The 19,430-nt window shown below is 37.4% G+C and overlaps 1 protein-coding gene across 1 annotated transcript in view; it reads left to right on the top strand.

Annotated features, from left to right (window-relative positions):
* The window catches only part of lingo2 (leucine rich repeat and Ig domain containing 2), a 291,591-nt gene that overhangs the window by 33,450 nt on the left and 238,711 nt on the right, over positions 1–19,430 (top strand). Inside the window, exon 2 of the mRNA XM_061726173.1 lies at positions 17,062–17,125. The gene's annotated coding sequence lies outside the window, so the exon portion shown is untranslated. The remainder of the gene's footprint in view (positions 1–17,061; positions 17,126–19,430) is intronic.

Raw genomic sequence — 19,430 nt, 5'->3', positions numbered from 1 at the left:
GCATATTTTACATAAACATATTTAACATTTTTCAAGTAACAAAATAACATATTTGAACCATTTTTCAGGGTTTTTCAGTTATTATATAGAGATATTGACAGATTGTCTGAAAAATGGTTCAAATATGATATTTTGTTATTTGAAAAATTTAAAATTTGTTTTGTTGATGAGGAAATACGTTTCTCTATTTTTCTTATTTTTGTGAGGGGGGATATATATTGTTTTTCGGCACTACCTTGTTCTCTATAGCTGATTTAACATGAATTACTCCTATGTGGGATCAATAAAGTTCTTATTTTTGCCATCTCAGAAATTTAAATATATTATATTTGGTGCCTAACTGTTTCCCAAGTATATTGGGTGAATGAATAAATGAGACGTAAAATGCAAATTTCTTTGTAGAAAGGCGCTTTATGAAAATAAATCCATTTACTTGTATTAGTTTACAGCAGTGATTCTTAACCATAGGGCCGCGGCCCACACTTGGGCCGCGAGCGCCATCTAGTGGGCCGCCAAAAAAAATTCTGTTTTGTACGTGTGGGCCGCGAGGGCCGCGGGACTGCATAGCAACTCCCAATCAAATGAGGAGAAGAAGACACTCAGCTAGCTGTACGTGTAATAGTAAGAGAAATGGTGTGTCTTTACAGAGAAAATCCTTCATTTTGCACAGAGTAGGTTTAGATCCGCCAGGATTAGGGATCGATTAATTGGGTCTGCGCCCAGAGCAAGCGAGCGCGGCGTGATCATTTATTCCGGCGCGTCCCCGCGGCCGGGGAGGTCGGCTGAGGCTGCCGCTCGGGCGGTGGGCTCCGTCGTTACTGCTGAAGGATGGTAGATGTAGATGCGTGGGCTGTCGTGTCTGCTGGACTGGACTGTTCGGGCTTTCGAAAAAGCATCGGAAAGTAACTGCTGCAGCGCGACCAGAGAGCTGCGGTGCGGGCTGTGCCCGTCGCAGCTGATCAGGCTCCGATGAACCCGACACACTGAGTCCTGACAACGTATTAATGTAAATAACTTAAAGTAAAATCAAACTAAGTTTTGTCCTCGCTGCATTTTTAAATTAGCAACCCGGAATGGACAGATTGATCCTGGTTCAGTCTTCACACTGGGACAAAACCAGTGTCTAATACGTTCAGAGACCGTGGCGTTCAAAGTGCGAAAGTGAAACGTCACTGAAACAAAACACAAAGTTTTTCATACAACATATCCACTCAAGTTTGAACTGAAGTCACAGAAAATAAACTGACCATCTTAAAACATCCTGCCCATATTTGGGTCCAGATACAGCTGTGAGGCAGCTTTCTCCACAATGAACATAATTAAAACTAAATATCGTTTCAGGCTCATCAATGAGCACCTCCACATGTACATGAGAACCTGACACCATCCAGCCCAGATTTAAAGTCCTGACAGGAGAAATTAGAGCTCAGTTCTCTCACTGAACAACAGAAAGTGGGGGCATAAGATTATAACAGGGGAAGAAAGAAAAACTGCAAAACTGTTAAGATGTGTTTATATTAATTTAGTATAAAAATGTGTTGAGACAATTAACAAAGAAAAGGGGAAATTCAAACTGCTGGTAGAGAAATAAAATAAGATAGCATTTGAAAAATAAAATAAAATCTACTTTATTTTTAAGAGAAAAAAATATGTTTAATTCAAGTTAAACATGTTAATTGGCAAAAATGTACTTTTTTTTAATATAACAGTCAGATGCAGATGTTGATACAACTATGAGGCTACTTGAATATATATACACACACACACACACACACACACACACATATATATATATATATATATATATATATATATATATATATATATATATATATATATATATATATAATGATGTTCTGGACCTTCGCTTGAGTAAATTTTCTCTAAATGGACCTCTTAAAGTTTTAGTTGAATACCCCTGCTATACAGTGTTTATATTTAATGGGCCCCGGGCCACTCTGTACTGAAAAAATTGGGCCCCAAGGTCAGAAAGGTTAAGAACCCCTGGTTTACAGCGCAGTCTTGCCACTTCCAATATGGCGGCGACGTTGACGTGTATATATATACATATATATACGTGTATATATATTTTTTTTTTTTCCTGTAATTTTAATGGGGGCGGCGCCCCCTATTGACAAGCCACCACTGCTTGAAAGCCTCTCAACAGCTGAATCCACATCCTATATTCTTTCTGACATTTTCATGTTGGAAAGAAATCTGTCTATCGATTGCTTTTTTTATATTCCCTTTCGATCTTATTCTCATTGTTTTATCCCTTCATTTACCTTGGAGAATCTAAACATGCAAAATACTGAGCTATGTCAAACAACACCTTGGTCATCAGGCTTACACTATTACTGCTTTGTATGCGGTCCATGTGTTACCATCGCTGACGTGGAATCCTTAAGCTGATTTTTATGGTAATTTCTTTTATGCTAATCCAATCTTTGCTTTGCAGCTGGAGTGGAATTTCTTGTTCATGTGATTTACGCTAAAAGACAGAATACAAAACGTTTTCCTTTTTCTTTTTAAAAATACCATACATTGAGCTTATGCAACTAAAAGCTTGATGTTGAGTCAAGAAGTCATCAATAATATTTGCAGCTGGTTCAACCGTTAAAGGGGACATATGAAGAAAAAAAGTGCTAATACATTTGGACGTATTAAATTAATGTCAAATCATAAACTGAAGTAACATGGCCATGTCATTAAGATTCAAGTAGCCTCCGTCTAAAAGTCTGTCATTCAGTGAGCTTTCGGACTGATCAGTGATGTCAAGGGCACAAATTAGGGAAGAAATGCCCAGGTTCCTCATCTTTTTCTCCTCTAAGCTTTATCATGGTGCATTTACTTTTCCTCTGATGTGGGTGATGGGAAGAATTAACAGCAATCTCAAAACAGACAAATCTCACAGAAAAGAAGGGGGCGGAAAGGGTAAGTGGCCAACTCCACTTTTTAGAACAGGCTGCTATGAATAATGAGTGTCTGGAGGAGTGGCTTATGGGCTCAGGAGGTTAGGCAGAAGATTACAATAAATATTAAGATTTCTTCTCTGCAGGGGGATCAGATGGTCTGCATTGTATGACGTTCCAAATGACTGCGCAAGACCGAATGAAGCCCACGTGCTTTACTGAACAAGTGTGGTTCAGTTACAAGGTGTTTCACACCGACAACATCGAACGAATGAGATCCAAAGATTGCAGTTAACCCAAAAAGTAAAAGTTGAAAATGTAATGTATTTTACAATAATGAATCATAATTTTCAATGAGTTTGATCAGAAATAACAGAAATAGTAATAGTATACATGTTTTTAATGCTGACTCAGACCTCTGTTGTATCATATTCTTATTAACACACTATTAGCTCCCCACAAATTCATCACAGAAATGACTAGCTGATTGTGATGCTGCGCTGGAGAACCCGGCAACTTAACACAGCTATGCAAACCAAAGCGGATGTTAGACTTCTGATGAAGAAATTCTTTGATGTTCTTCCAGCTCTGGCAGGCTTTCATTCGTTATCTTGCAGTGTATTACATAAACAGGCAGATGTCGTCCCGCTCAGTCCTTCACAAGCGAACTTTAGATCCAGACAGGAAGTCAAAGAACAAAATTGGAGTCAAAGCATCGCTTTGTTGTTGGCATGCACAACTTCACTCGCTGGTCGAGCAGTTGTCTGTCGATCAAAAGGTCAATGTTTCAGTCCCTGCCTTTCCCAGTTTGCAAATTGAAGTGTCCTCGAAAAGGACAGTGAAGCCCACAGTGCCCTGAGGCATTCATCTGTGCGCTGTATCATTGAGAGTATGTGAATGTGGATGGTGGTGTGAAGTGCTTTGAGTGGTCAACAAGACCGCACAAATGTCCATTTACAATTTCCTGTTGAATCAGAACATGTCACTGTTTGCCATTGTACAAAATCAGTTTAAAAAAGTTCATTAGGCTGCAAGAATATATTTAGTCAGGAAAGATGGGGTGGCAGATGTGACATAAGGCTTTCCATCTCTCACTACGCCTTTCCAAAGCCTCTTGGGCGGCTCCGCTGTGGGTGTACTATAGCTCCAGTCTTCCTCCATGCTCTCCTGCAATTTTGGATTCTATAAATAACAAGGGGCAGACGGAGGCAAAGACAATGAGAAACTGAGGACAATGTGGCAAGGAGGCTGAGAGACTGAATAAGAAACAGACAGTTGGTTGTCCTAAAGACAAAAAGAGCCAAACATTGATTTGTTGTTAGGAACAGAGGCAGATTTGGGATGAATTAGTAGCATGACATTGGGAGAACAAAAAAGGAAAACACTGCAGTGGAGAGATAAGGCTCCCCATATAAAGGTAAAGGGAAAGAGCACGATGCTCATTTGCCTCAAGCAAATCTATTTGCATCACGTATTACAATGTACTGTACTGTATATACTGTGGAGAGGATAATTGAACGACTAAAAGGTAGCACATTTTCATAGAAGTTAAAGATACTTAAAAAAAAAAATAGAATTCAGAATTGTATTTTATTTTTTTGCAGCCTGTAAATAAACTATAAACATTTCAATGTTGCAAACATTTATTATTTTTATTTTTAATTTATCCTATTAAATTAACTGCTATTGATTAATATGTGTGCTACAATAAATGAGAAGGGAGTTCAGTCCCACCAGGGCAAAGTATATTTAACTAAATTCCACTGAGTACTGCTGTAGGCTAAAGGAGTGTGTTAATATACAGCAGATTATGTTGACATTTAAATTATAAATGAGTTTGCTATTAAAGTAAGATTGAAAACAAACCCAATGATTTAGCAGTCAGATGAAAATCAATTGGAATTGTACAATATAGATTAAAACTGGTTAATACTATACTGTGTGCAGTTTTTTACAGCTGCAGTTTGATGTACTTGGGGTTTAAGTGCTTTTGGTTTTATATTGCTTGTTATTCATCTGCATATATCATACATATCTGTTGCACTTCACACACTTTACATGCTTGATTTCCATATCATGAGCTAACTTTCTGGGCAAATACGGAGGTTCCATTTTTAGGGTGAAATTTGTATTCGCCCCGAGCTGAAGGAGGGAAGGAGGTAAAGGGAGTTTCTGCACAGAAGGAGAAGAGGCTGCGGAGTTTATTTAGTCACAAGGACCCTTGTGGATTATGTTTTATTCATTCTAATATATACAGGGAGAGCATGCAGGCATGGGACTAACTCAATGAAGCCAACACACAAGGACAATGCTAGTTTTCTTTGGGTCAGTGAACAAATGGGGGTTGAGTACTACTGCTACACCTGAAGCTGATTACAGTCTTCTGTCCAATGTCATGGTATTTCACTGCACTCCTTACTTTTGGAAAATAAAAATGACATTTCACAGTGTCTGTGTTTCAACTGACCACATTTTGCAAGTATGTAGGTGACACATTTGCTAAATATACATTACGTGCCCCCAACGTGTGACATAAGTGCAAGATTGGAGGAATTATATGCTATAAAAAGGAAATATCAAGCCAAATTTAATAATCTCATCATGTGGCAGTAGAAACAATTTATATGACTGGTTTGTCATTTTCAAAAACCTTGCTGTTGAGTAATTGGAGACGGTTTGGGAATTAAGGATGTTCGGCCCTGACATTTAAAAGGTCTCTGGTAAGGTTGTGCACACAAGGTTCAGGGTCTGCTGATATGAAACTTGGAAGGTACTGCAAAGTAGCTGTCATTAGAGAGGTAGCAGACACCATGACTCTGTAAATGGACATGTTGGAGAGTTTTGTCAGCGACTGTAAACCAAAAATAGTAAATAGACTTACTGAACCAAGTGGCATGCAAATAATTATCTATAAGACCCAAAGTGCATTGTTTATTCATTATTCCGGTTCTGATTCATTATTGTAAAGATACATTTCAAATTTCAGCATGGACTTTTTATGGAAATACGTTCTTAGCTTTTCACGACTTAATACAAAATGAATGGCACATTTAACTAATGTTCTATTGATGTTTGAAGCTTGTTAAGAAAGATGTCTTTGTCTTGAAGATGTCTAGATTGTGTGTAATTATAGTGTTAGAAGGAATAAGTAACACCACATTTATAAATAAAGCATGCTTGTTCAGCAGCATTATAAAAAGCCTATCTCTTCCAAGTTTAAAAGCAAAGTGCTCTCTTAAACCGCAGTCTTTTACTCATTTAAATACAATCGTTTGTCTGGCCACGTACAAGGGAATGTTTGTTGTGCTGATTTTTTTTATAATTAAGACTATGATTTTTTATATTAAGGTACATGATGTACAAAATGGTTTGCAAGTCATTAATTTGCAAATAAATTGTTTTTATATTTCATTTAAAGAAGTGTGAAAAACACACAGCACTGTTCTTGCAATGCCTTCCTTTTTTATTCCTTAATATGTTTATCTTTTTTTAGATGAATTATAGTTGTCCTGGGGTTATATTCTGTTGTTCTACTAGATGCAATCGGCTGCACCCATAGCACGTTTCCACTTCTTACATAAACAACTGGAGGGCAGCACATCTGTGTGCTGGCCTTGTTTGTTGTGTGCAATTAAGAGTGTTCATATTGGATAAAACGCAGACTGAATATAACTTTTTTGAAATTGTCCCATTCCTCTATGGTTTCTGAGCAACCATTAAATAGAGTAAAGTAGTGCATGGAGTCAAATGTCATGATGTGTTTTGAAATCTTGGATATTTGTAGTTTTGATAGCATGTACCCCAACAACCAGCAAACAAGCCTGCATTTGCTACAGTATAGAATATTTTAATTTTGACTGTACACAGAAATACTTTATCTTTGTTTCTTATCATAACAGTGGTAATGGCATATGCATACATGGAGAGTAAAGAAGGTGGACATCCAGGCATATAAGTCATTCAACTGTTCTTGTACTTTCACTGTTCTCTGTTCTCATCTGGCTTCATATATGGGTATTGTCACAGTTTTGATTTTATGTCATGGTTTGGGGTTTTTCACATTTTGGTTAGTTGTGTTCCTGTTTTATTGTGTTTACTGTAAGTTATTTCTTGACGTACGCTCCTATCTACCCTGATCGTCTGCACCTGTGTCCTGTCAACTTTTGGATTTTGTCTAGTTTAAACTCTTGTGTTTTTTAGTTAATCCTGCTCAGCAGTGCTTTTGCTTTTTTTGTTGTTTAAATAAATCAAGTGTTATTGGAACTCCTGCCTCCTTGTCTCTCCTGTATCTCGGTCTTACTCAACCCCCACTGTTACAGGTAGAGCTTAGTGTCATCTCTATACTAAGGATATTACCTAACGGAAGCCGAATGAAAAGTATTGGTCCAAGCACATGACCCGATGGGACACCCAGACTTACTCTGGTGTAAGAGGAACATGATTTGTTCATGTAAATAAACTTGGATCTATCAAACCTGGCTAATAACTCATTCAAGCTACTGAAATGGAATGATGTAATTGATCGTATTAAATGCACCATTGAGATATAATACAGCCTTCTGAGCTCTTGGCTTGATTCTGTACTTCATCCAGCCATGTCCCCTACTTTCTTTGTTTTATGTTATACTGCAGTGAAGCCTTTTGACCCATTTGATCTCCTATGTGGCTGTCGGATCAGGTCAAGTCCTCACATGTTTTGAAGTTCAGCTGTTTTTGAGGCATTCAGGTTGTCTGTCTTCAAATTATACCCCAGTTTAACTGTTAATCGTATATTTTTAAGGAAAGAAAATAATGCTTTATGAGTTCAGTAAGAGAATTTATTTTCCAATATTTAGCAACAGATTCTCTGGGCGTGCCACCCTGTGTACTTGCATGGTATTGATGAAAAAAGTGATTTATATCAGCATTTAGGGCTGGGCGATATGGACCAAAAGTCATATCTCGATATTTTCTAGCTAAATGGCGACACTCGATATATATCTCGATATTATTTCTGTGCCTTAATTGGGGTTTCCCCCAAAGCATTATAGCATAGCATCTCTGTTAGCATCTCTGTTAGCTTCATTTTTTTCTGAGGCAAACCCTTAAAAAAACAGTCAGTTTTAATACAAAGCCTCGTGCCAAATGTCACACAGGTACCTTTGTTAACAGAGGTCTGCACAATATCAACATGTATAAAACAAATGAAATAAAAATAAACTGCCTGCATATATAGAATAAAAATGCTTCTTGAATAAAATAAAACAAATATCCCTTTCCTGCATAACAATTAAATTAAAATACACTGTAATTAATACAATGTAGACAGTAACAGGCAGACTTTTCCACTGAGGTTGACAGTTGTGCAAATAACAAAACATGTGTGCAAATCTCAAATAAAACATTCAAGTCAATTTGTCACAAAATAAGCTATATCAAAATCATTAAAAAAAAATGTAAAAAATTATTATTTTTTTTTTAAATCGATATAAACGATATTGTCTCGTACCATATCGTGTTTGAAAATATATCGATATATATTAAAATCTCGATATATGGGGGGCACGGTGGCGCAGCTGGTAGTGCAGCGGTCTCACAGCAAGAAGGTCCTGGGTTCGATTCCCGCCGGGGGACGCTGTGGGCGCTGAAGTGCGTGTTAGTTCCCCCATGACTTCAGTGCCCACACCATGGGTGGGGTTGGCGAAAGGATCTTTCTGTGTGGAGTTTGTATGTTCTCCCCGTGTTCCCCTGGGTAGCTAGTGTGAGCTACCCTCACAAAAACATGCACACAGTCCTGGGCTATACATGCCCCCTCTGGCCAACCGGGGCGCCAGATGGGGTGGGGAGGATCTGGCCGGAATAACGTGATCCTTCCACGCGCTACGTTCGGCCGGAGAAGCCCCACCCTGTCTGGTGAAAAGATGCGGCCTGCTCACTCCTCAGGTTAAGGAGGAGACCTGAGCTCAGTGCAGGGCCCTCCCGGGGTTGGTAGAGGATGGCAATGCCTCCTCTACCAACCCCAGGACTGTCAGTAGGTAGGAGCACGGGGTGGTAAAAATGGGAAAAAAACCGGGATAAAAATATTTAAAAAAAAAAAATCTCGATATATCGCCCAGCCCTATCAGCATTTAAATCATCTACTTCACCAATACAAAAGTATTACATTTTAAAATATTTTAAACGAACCTCACTCTTAAAACAAAGCTTTTAAAATCTGGACAGAAATATAACTACAACTCGAAAATTTCAGGAAATTTGAGTATGCCCTACTGCCCATTCGTCCCCTCTAGCAGCAATATTCCAACTGTGGTTTGATTATTTATCATTTTTTTATTGAGTGTGCTGCTTTGTGGGGCTTCTTTTGCAATTGATTGCTCCAACAACATGACTGCAGGTTGGTGAACGGATGCTTTTGTTAAAAACGCCTCAGCTTGCTGTGTAAAATAACTGAGAGTAGTTTTAAAAAGTTAAATTGGCACATTTAAAGTGCTTGGAGTAAGCAATTACCATGTAAAAGACTGTCACCTTTATTGGAATAAAGAACAGTTTAAGTGCTCCTTGAATTAAAGTTTTGTCTTAGTTCTCCAGGAATTATGCCATTAAACTGTCAATCACTTTTAACCAGCTGTGTGGAGCAAAAAATGTTTGCTTAAACTTCATTCATTTTATGAGGTAAATACCTTTTACATTATTTAAAGTGGTTTATTTGATTATATGCAGCTGTTTCTGCATTCATTTGTGTTGAGACATTTAAAGAACTCACTGTATTTTTATAGGCATGTCAGTCCTCTAACATTCTCAAAATTACTGTGAAACATTTTAGCAGAATCTGTCTTCTCTAAAGAAGGAGAGCATTAAGCATCAAGTGCAGAACGTGTACGTCATGGCTTTTTATTCAAACAAGCCAAGTATTTCGGAGATGTTGTCTTCCATCAAACTTTAAAAATGTATAGCTGGGTTTTAAAAATGTTCAAACTGCTTCTGAAACTGTTGATGATCATTAGCCTCCATTACTCTCTACCATGTTTGCTTAGGACACGTTTACACATTTACAAAAACGGATATTTCCCCCTCTACGTTTTGAAAAATACCATAATTTACACGAACCTGCATAAATAAACTGTTAAGGTGCTATGAGCAGCCAAACCTGCAGGGGGCAGTGTAACGAGAAGCTAAAGTCATGCTAGCCAATCGGAATCCTGGAAAAAAACATCAACAAATGACACGATTAACTTCCAGTTACTTCCAAGATGAACGAGAGTCTTTTGTTTGTAGTGACAGAGAAGTGGAGTTACTTTTAAGTGCGACTTTAGAATATAAAACAGGTAAAATACAAGAAAATATTGACGGTGGCCAAACAAATTGTAAACACAGGTCGCACACTTGACGCTTTCTGTCGCATAATGTGACGTTCTGAAGCCTAAATGTCCGTTTCCCTCCGTTTAGACGCAAACGTGAAAATGGAGTTTTTGCAAATCTCCACTTTGGCCGGAGTTTTCAGAAATGATCGTTTTTGGTGACTTTGAGCTCAGTTTTCGTGTAAACGAACGGCCAAAACGCATGAAAACACCACCGTTTTGCTACGTGTAAACGGGGCCTCAGTCCCTCAAAGCAGAAGGGTCTCCACAACGGACCAGCAAAGTCCGCACATCAATCTGGCACAGGTTATACACAAGCTGCCACTCCTGAAGCAATCCCACAAGCCCAGGGAGAGGGGATTTCAACACCGGACCCACATACACTCCAACACTCGACCAACCGAAGCATTCATGTCCCCCTGGATCTTTGGCCTACGGACACATTAAAGATGAAATAAAAGAAAAACCAATTAAAATGGAGATTCACAAAATCTGTTGAATAAAATCATTTATACTGTATAATTGTACCAACTTAATGTTCCAAGTATGCAGAGCTGTTGTGTGTTTGGAGTGTCTTTGGAATTTAATTTTTTTTGAGTTTTATTGTCAAATATTTTTTGATCTCCCATTTAACCATTTAATTTATGATAATTTAAAGGAAAAATGAAAATATTGCAATATTTTTTTCACTTATTTCTTCTTAGTGCACAGTATGGAGAAATATACAGTATTCCTTGAGTATTCATATTCATTGCCTCCTTAATTCATACATTGAAGTGACTGGTTAAGTGGGATTTTCAAAATTAGTTTAGGAAAGAGGAAAGAAAACCACATCTTTAAACATTTTTTTTTTTTTTTAATTGTGGCTCTAGTGCCATTTATTTTTAAAGTGGCTAGACACGAAACTTGGGTAGAGAGAGGGAGAAAGACACAAAGTAAAGAGCGTCAGGCTGGGATTTGAACCCGCACCGCCTGCCTGAGGGCGCCCGCTTAACCATCTGAGGCCTTGTCTTTTTTTTTTGCACATGACATACACTATGTGCCTAGTTGTGCAACGCTTTAGTGAATATGAGCAAGGTCTCTCTTTAACTGTCGATGTCTATTGTGCCATTTAAAACCTTTGAATGAATTTGAATTTCTCTTTGTTCTCCTTGTTTTCAGTACTTTGCACTTCAGCCTGTCTACTGTACTGACGGTAGAGATTAAAAAGACCACACAAAAGTATTCTGCAAAGGTTAGATATAGATAAGATGAGAGGATGCCATTTGGAGGTGTTTTATTGAACTATCATCTAAAATCAGTGTTGTCATTTTGTGAAGATTTATTTATTTGTTTAACCTAGTCATGTCTTATAAATTGCGAGGACTGCATGCTGTTTTAATGTGAAGTGAAGTTTTGCCACAAGCGTTTAGCTGCTCAGTTGATAATTAATGGAAGACCAACTTGTACTCACTCATCTTAGAGAGAAGTTCTTATCTATTGACAAATTGTCTTACAATTCAATCTAGAGCTGCATTAATCTGGACATAAAAGATACATAGCATCACAAATCAGTCATTTATTGGTCAAACAGTTTCAGCATGTTTGGACTTTTTAAAAGTGTTGTTCAAGTTTACTGAATAATTAAAAAGGCGAATGAGAAAACGTTCTTTTTGAGTGAGGATTGTTATTTTCTTTCCCTATAGTTATCTCCTCTCGCAATATATTATTCTACCCTGAAATTAGTCTATGTCACAACTCTGTCTCCGGACTGACTTGGTAAAACCAAAGCCAAGAAAAATACGGGTCTTTGATGTCTGCTTGTGAGGTCCTGGCACTCTAATGAAAACCGGATCCCTTTGTCTCAGCACCCAATTCTTGGCATGATGGAAGACAGTCGTAATTCTAAGTGAAGATTTACAGACTTCCGTTTGTTTCAAAGCTTCTGGAGCTTTTCCTTTCCTGAGAGAGATGCAGGCACTCCTCTCAGAGACAAACAGCTTTCAGGCTCATAAATTATTAAGCATCAGTTGCCTTCAGGAAACTCCTGAGGAATTATGATGATAAATGCAATGAAAAGACAGGAAGGGCATAACTTTGAACACTTGAATAGGAATAGTTTTAATATCTTGTATATAAGAAATGGGTTTACAACGATTGAAATGCTGGGGCAAAATCAAAATTTATTCACTCTCCACCTATATTAAAAAACTAAATGAATAGTACAATCACAAAAAACGACTTGGGTAGTTAAGGGATGCCTCTGAAAGGATTATAAAAAGCGCACTGTTTACAGTTGATAAATACCCATGTGATGTGGGAATGTTTCCCCCATTGTCCTTGTCTGAACTGACTTGTTTATAATGAATAAGGATGAATGTTTTAAGACTGATAACTAACTGAACATGCAGCCAAACAAGAACATTGTTTTCTCTCTCTCTCTCCGAAATGTTACGTATAAGAGGACAGAAGGATGATTTCTTAATGGCCTCTACGGAGTCTATTGAAACATTAAATGAACATTTAGCAAACATTTAAGATATTCCTTCAGGGTGTTAACTGCCATACTCATGGGAAATATGTTCATGCTTACTACAAAAAAAATAAACGAATTAAAAAAGAATACGAGTTGGTCTGAAGGAAAACATGGAAAAAGAAAGAAATACAAATCAGAAAAATGGCATTTGATTTGACCCTCTTGCTTTTGCGAGGTGCCCACTTTTGATAATGTATAAATTTGATCATTTTATTTTTTAAATATATATTTAATATATAGTTTTCATCATTTTGAGTCAGTAGAGAAGGAATTTGTTAAATTTAGAATTTTAAATGAGGGCAGTTATGATCACAATGGGGGGAAAAAAAGCTCTGAACACACTGTAATAACATATTGTATTACTATTAGGATCATCATACTGCATAAAGTCAAGTGGGTTTTATTTGATATAACTCAGAAATTATACATTTACCCCAAGGTTTGACCATCTCATACCCAGCCTGCTCTCTTTCATAGCGGATGAAATATTGATGTCTTCTCAGTTGCGTCTCTTCCATACACATAAGGTGTTCTGTGGTATCGCTGCCCTGATGCAATGAACCAATATTCTGGACTGTTTGCTTTTGAGCAAGGCGATGGAACAGACAGTCACGGGTTGGGGAAGGTGAAGTTTCTGCTGTAAAACCAGTTGTTTAGTTTCTGTCCTTGTTTTATTTTGTATAGTTTTGCAGTGTAAGTAAGTGCTAAAGTTTAGTGAAGGTAAAATAAATGCAATTTTTTTCCTCATCGTGCCAATGTTTTTTAGAAAAAATAAGAACTGCTAACAAAAGAGAAACAATCCAAGCTTTTGTTCGATGCAGCCACATAAAGTACTTTAAGAATTAAGCCTTGATATTCATTTGTTTCTAAGGTCAGTTAGATATCAGTTATTTTATAACTTCAACAAGCATATTTTATCATTTGTCCAGACTGCAAAGTCATGATTTTATGAAAGAGGCAATATATCAGCGATATCAAAAGGCATTGGATGCACATTGCATAGCTGAGAGTCAACTCTCCAGACAAAGACAACTGGCATTCATTACAGTCCAGCAAAAGAGGAAAATGCAAGCAGGGGATTTTAAAAAGACCAGAGGCTGAATGTGCAAACAATTTAAATGTTTTGTGTAGGCTATATGTCATGGGTCCAGAAGATTATTTCAGCCCTGGGTTTCTTGTCATGAGGTTTAAGGTACCGTAGCAATTAGGCCAGTAAAGTCAATTGAACCACGAAACATCTCTTCAACGTTATGTTGTGACTTTACAAGCTATGATAGAGGCTAAATATGAGCGGACAGACAGAAAAGCAGAAGTAACATGCTGGTTACCCAACCAATCAGAGATTTTCACTGCTTCCCTGCTCCAAGGGTTTACGGTCATCTCTAAAGTACTTCTCTCCCTAGCAGGACCCTTTTCTGGGGTGAAATATCTCCCCTGGAACTCCCATCATTCCTGCAGTGGAAATGGAGGGGGGCAATAACCGGCTCCCCCTAAAGACCCTAGCTCCTGGAAAACGTTCTTGCAGTTAAAATACAGTTTGATATATTGACACAAAAGAGAGAGGGAAAACGGTATGTTTGTGTGCTAGGGAGTACGGCCCCATATAGCCAAGTGTGAGCCCAGTGGTAATTTAGCATTTCTCAGCAGGTTGTGTTCAGGGACGAGCTAATATGGGCAATGTGGCGTCCAGTTTGTGTGTGTGTTTGCCTGCTGGTCTGTGTGTATGTGTATGTCTGTTTGGCAGAGTTTCATTTCATAGTGAGAGTTCTGCTGACCTTGGCAAACTCGAGATTTCATCCCACTGGTGTCTCATCCCCTTTCTCTTCCCCTTCTGCCTCTCCTTGTTCTCTCTCTACTGAAACCATTCCAAAGTTTCACAGCTGCTCCTGCACAAGGCCTGCGTGACGTAAACTTTGCCATCTCCACCTCTGTGGCCGAACACCTGCAACCAAAAAAAAAAAGTGACTTCACGGACTGAGTGTGCCAGCTATGCCAGCACAGTATGAAAAAACAAAAACAAGGATGCTTGTTTCGTGAAGGAAAGACTCAGCAGAATCGTTATCTTGTGCTTCTAATGCTTTACAGATAAGAGTACAAGGGCTGCAGACTGATTAAATGCACATGCATAGAGCACGACCGTGTAGATGATCCAAATTTGACATGATTTTAGCCAACATACACGTCATAATTGGATTGTGCAGACAATGTTATCCTGAATTTAGCTTCATCTGCACAAATTCCCTCCCAGGAGGATGCAATCCTCCCTTTGTGGACAAAATGGCTAAACCCTGGGACACGGTAGAAATATACTAGCATCGTTTTCACATTAATGAGGTCAAACAAGGGTTTAATTAAAGCAGACAAATGCCCATCAGTAGTGAGTGTGAAGAATATAGCTACTGGTAAGCTTTGATGCACCTACTTGTCATTTGAACTCTATTTGACTTTTCTTGTCGTCGTTGTTTCTTCTACATCATACCTTTCAGGGTTATGTAAGTTCTCACTATACATTGTGGTCAGAAAAGCAGAAATACATTGGACGCCAAATTTTGACAGGTTTTCCTGTTTCCTTTTTTTTTTTTTTTTTTTACAGACAATCTCAACAGATATAACACACATGGTGAAACATTTGCTCATTACATGATTCATAATGACTGGAAATGACTGCGGCAATTCTTTCCCCTGCTACGTGATGACATTTTGCTATTCCAATAGTTTTCCTCAGGTTGACAAAACAACCAACAAGGGGAAGATAGTTTGTAAAAAAAAAAGTGCTTTTAGTGTTGTTTGTAAAATCCCTCACAGTTGATGGACATGTGGTTACTAAATGTTTTAAAAAGCGCTTGTAAGACTCAACACTTTTTTTTAGGGATGTCAAATTAGCGTATTATTTAATTACAGGCATATTTAGCGCATTATGTTTTTTAATCGTTTAATCTATTTTGGAATCTCTAACTTTACTTTTATTTGCGAGTTGCCTTTATTTTGAAATCTGTGTTTGTGCAGTGGGTTTGTTAGGGGTGGAAAACAACGGTGAGTCACACCTAGAAGTGAACACTGATTGGCTGTCACTGTGTGTGGGCGTGGTTAATTACGCTGGTAGGGGTTAATATTATCCATGTGGTAGGGTCCCATTGTAGCTGGACAGTCATGGCGAGGAGTAGCGGAGAAGACAGGTGAAAATAAATGGAAGAGCATGTGAAAGTTGTCCAAGGCAATGGTGTTGCCACAGCAACGCTCTTCCCCAAACTAGACTCGAGGAGAGAACCGCGCGCATGCGCACGTCTTTGACCGAGAGTATGGCGAATGTGGATGTAAGTGGATGTAAATAACTAGGACTGCATCTGTTCAATCTGTTAAAAAATGAATTAATGACTTTATAAATCCACTTTTCTTTTGTTATATATCAATCTTTTGATCTGCCACAATAATGTAATGAATTTAAAGGAAAACACTTCAAGTTTTTTTTTTGCATTTTTTAGGTGAGATTAAAAGAGATTAATTAGATTAATTCATTACAGATCTAAATTAATCTAAATGTAATTTTTTTTTTAATTTAAAATAAAATGGAAAAAAATGACTCACTCATAGAGAACTAAAAGGGTTAGAAATCTGGATCTCAATATTATTTATTCATTTTTCCATTTACATCATGCAAAGTATAATTTTATTAACACTGTTTTAGTAAATCTTGACCAATCAATATATTTCCTACAAGGACCGGATATGACATCATATTAGAGATATACGTGAAAGCTCAAAAACAGCAAAAAAAAAAAAAAAAATCTGTATTGTTTTATGAATGATCGAATTACTGAACTTTAAAGATAATACTATTCTCTAATATCTCATTGTTTTCAGTCCCTGGTCAGGATATGTTTAGCTGATGTGTTAACAAACGATTCACTTCACTGATGGTTTGCTTCAAGCTGAGTGATCATTTTAAAATACATCATAAAACAATGAATGACTTTAACAAATTTACATTGTAATATGTTGCATTTGTAAAATCATTATTATATATTAATATTGTAGTGATTCACTATCTTTCTGCAAGCTTGCGTTCAATGTTACCATCATGATAATTTACATGCAGAGAAGGGACATGTGTAGGATATGGGGGCTGCAAAAATGTTCAAATATTTTGTGCATTCTGCAGTTGTTTGCATTGATGAATACTGCATTACACAAGTGTCCTGCATGCTGACGTTGAAAATATTTCTGATGTGGCTGTGTTGTGAAGTAACATCAAACATAAATATTGCATTTCCTTAAAGAGGTATTTGTTTTGTTTCAGACTGAATCTGCACAGAGACCTATCAGCATGAAGCAGACATGTTCTTCAGCTCTGCCCCAGTATTGTAAGTTCTTTTTTCTTTCTTTCTTTCTTTGCATAAATAAATTTGCAGGGCCTCATGCACGACTAAACCAGGTGTTAACCATGAATATTCTTGAATTCATGAATACACACAGAGTGCTGAATGCCATCTGCTTTAAAAAGCTTTTTCAAAATAAGAATATCTTTAATTTAGGAAAATATATTTGTGGGAATTAAACTTTCCTACCTCTTTAACTTTACTCTGGTTAAAACAAATATAAAAAAAAATATGGAGTGATGTTCCATTAAGAGAAGACAGCAGCTGCCTCCCCAAAACTTGAAAAACAGTCACAGTAGCACTTTTAAAAAGTAAAAAACACATCTACTAACATTATACCATCTTTGAGAACGTATTGTTTCTTCATAAAGTGCTTCAAAGGCATTCTAAACCAGCTCTGAATTGTCCAAATAAGTTATGGGATTTTTCAGCACAGTTAATTAAATCCACATGTTCATGTGTTCTGCTGAGATTCAGATATTTTGAGTTTTATGGAATTTTAGGTTGTATAAGATTTTCACGGTAACATCCGAGCATCATGCTTAATAATGCTTAGTGACCAAACTCCCTGGAACTTAGTTATTTACAAGTCCTGCTCTGCAGCCTTCAGTCTGCTCATAAATGTATTCCCTGTATTTTTGTTGACAGCTAGGCTAGGCAATTAATTCTACCTGGTTTATCACCCAGAAAACTTGATTAGATCACTAGCCTGTCATCATGTGAGTACACAGAAAAAAAATCTAAATTAAAAAGTCATCATACACATACCTGACTCTGTAAGCTGGAACAAACAGAAAAAGATTCAGTCTTGCCCCAAAAGCATGACAAACATTGCTCTAGCTAAATCATGGACAAGGAGAAGGTCTGTGCTCTTGAGGGGGCATGTTTTCTCGGGCAGTGCTTGTAATACTGTAAGTGGAAGAAACAGCCTGGTATCGGCAGACATGGCGCCACCAATCCCTTTCCTTACAACTATCCCTAAACAACAGATAAGACTAGCTTCCTATGGATACGACTAACAAATCATCCACTTTGCGTCACTTAGCAATACCTACACCAAAAATATTATCAAAATAAAATAATTACAGCTCATACATTTGTGACAAGCACAGATTATGAACAATTTTCGTATGTGTGTGTGTGTGTATATATATATATATATATATATATATATATATATATATATATATATATATATATATATATATATATATATATATATATATATATATGTATATATATATGTATTTAAACACAGATAGAAATGCAGCGGCAGGTGCTTTGCTATCTGGTGAATCCGTGGGTGGCTTTTCAAACTAGGTCACCAGTACTCGCTGTTCTTTATACACACTTTTTTTTTTGGTATGCTGACAGGAAGAGAAAATGAGAAACATAACATTGATTCCAACACATTTTTTGTCAACTCAGCACAGTAAAAAGATGTGATAAAGACCTAATGAGACTCTAATGATCTACTCTACTGCAGAAATATTCTGTTATTCTGCAGCTGTAACTGCATGATAGCAAATTTTTCTGTACTTGAAGTTTAATACATTCTTGTGGTAATTAATGTAGCATGATCCTTGTCGTGGTGTACTGCTGATATACGGATGCCTCATTTTCAGTGATACATTTTTTAAATGTTGGTTTCATCCACTGATGTAAGACTGCAATTGTCCATAAGCCGTCTAACAAAGGCGGTGCAAATACTTGAGGGCCCCGGGACAAAACAAGAGCTAGGAGGGTTTCAGTCCAGAGGCACAAATCCAGTATTATTAAATATATCCTCTTGTACCAATCCATGTCATTGTGCTGAACATGATAAGAGCATGCTCACAGGTCCATGACAACTACTGTGGCCATTCAGTAGGTCCAAATTGCACCGGGGAGGTTAGAGGAGAGGACATACCACAGTGGAATGGAATGCAGTGAAGCATGGTGTAGCCCGTTATTGCAGAATCACATGTTAACTGTTTAGTTTTTAATAAAACAGTACAACTATATGTTTCATTAGGGACATGATCTGGTTGTTTTATTTTTTAATGGCCAGTACAGCTTAATAAAAGTGGAAGTGTTGCCTGAGGTTTATTGGGTTCTAGTAAAGTCCTGGCAGCTTTGACATTGCTGTTACTATCCTGCAGGTGCTGGTATTGATGACAGTGAAAATGATCTGCACCAACTGCAGCTCCTCAGATAGTTTCTGAGCCTGAGACACTAAGGAAATTACACTGAATATGGGAGTAAGCAATTAATTTAAAAATGTTAAAATAAACACATGTTGTATTTGTCC

Source organism: Cololabis saira, chromosome 7 (assembly GCF_033807715.1).
Source record: "Cololabis saira isolate AMF1-May2022 chromosome 7, fColSai1.1, whole genome shotgun sequence".
Classification (NCBI taxonomy): domain Eukaryota; kingdom Metazoa; phylum Chordata; class Actinopteri; order Beloniformes; family Belonidae; genus Cololabis; species Cololabis saira.
Note: the sequence above shows the minus strand (reverse complement) of the source record. Positions and strands in the feature narration are given on the sequence as shown.